Source organism: Lepidochelys kempii, chromosome 15 (assembly GCF_965140285.1).
Source record: "Lepidochelys kempii isolate rLepKem1 chromosome 15, rLepKem1.hap1, whole genome shotgun sequence".
NCBI classification, from domain to species: domain Eukaryota; kingdom Metazoa; phylum Chordata; order Testudines; family Cheloniidae; genus Lepidochelys; species Lepidochelys kempii.
In genome coordinates, this window is record NC_136394.1 from 3,505,760 (window position 1) to 3,506,828 (window position 1,069).

The window sequence follows — 1,069 nt, forward strand, 5'->3', positions numbered from 1 at the left end:
GTCCGCCTGGCGGGCCGGGCTCCGGGCCGGCCCGTTGCGCAGCGGCTCGCCGCGGGAGGGGCGCGAGCAGCCCGGCTGCGGCCCCCGCGAGAGACCCCCGGGCTCGCCGCCGCCGCCGCCGCCGCCGCCTCCACCCCCGGGCGGGGCAAAGCGCCGCGACACGTCCGCGGGCCGGGGCCGGGGCCGGGCGGCGGGGAGCGACCCAGCGGCGGGGCCTGGCGCCGCCTCGTGGCGCTTTCGGGGAGCGTTGGGAGCCGCTCGGCCGAGCCCCCGCTCGGGCCCTTCGCCTTTTCTTCTCCCGGGCCGCGGGCGTGGGCAGCCGCCCGCGGGGTCCGCGCTCCCCGAGGCTGGCCCCGGGGCTGAACTTTGCACCTGTGAGGGGCCCAGTGTGAAGCTGAGCCGCTGGGCCGGGGTTTGCAGGATGAGGGTTTCAAGCAGGAGGCTGGAGAGGTGATCGCTGGCGGGGATTTCCTTAACCCCCCCTCCCCCCCAGTTTTGTGAATTAGTTACATGCAGTGTTGCCAATTTAGTGACTGTTTGGAAATTTGAATTGAAATTGAAACATTAATACGCACTTTAAAAGCGTACACAGTGTATGAGAAACGACGTGTGTCTGAAAAAGTGTCACAGATTTGAAAAGTATGAACATGGACTAGCTTCCTTGTACAGCCATTGCTTTTATGACCATGTCAGTGCCTTCATTTCGGTGATGTTGGCCAACCTAATACTTTCAAATGATGATTTGTAAGCAAAGTCCAAATGAGCTCTCCATGACAGCTAGTGATGAGCTGGGGCTGGGGGGAAAGGCTCCAGGACCAGATTGTATTTACATTCACACCTATTTACCTAGGTAGCCAGCAAACAGAGCTGTGTTGCCCAAGTGATAGATTTTGGCTGGGGTTGGGTTACAAATCACTTGAATGCTGGGGGGCGGGGAGGGGGGATGAAATGTTGTTATTCTTATTGTATGAGTAAAGGGCAGTAGAACTTAGCTGCGCTGATTGAGGGCACCAAGAGAGAAGGTGGGGGCAGGTGTTTTGCCTGATGGTCTGCCTGATTCACAAATACT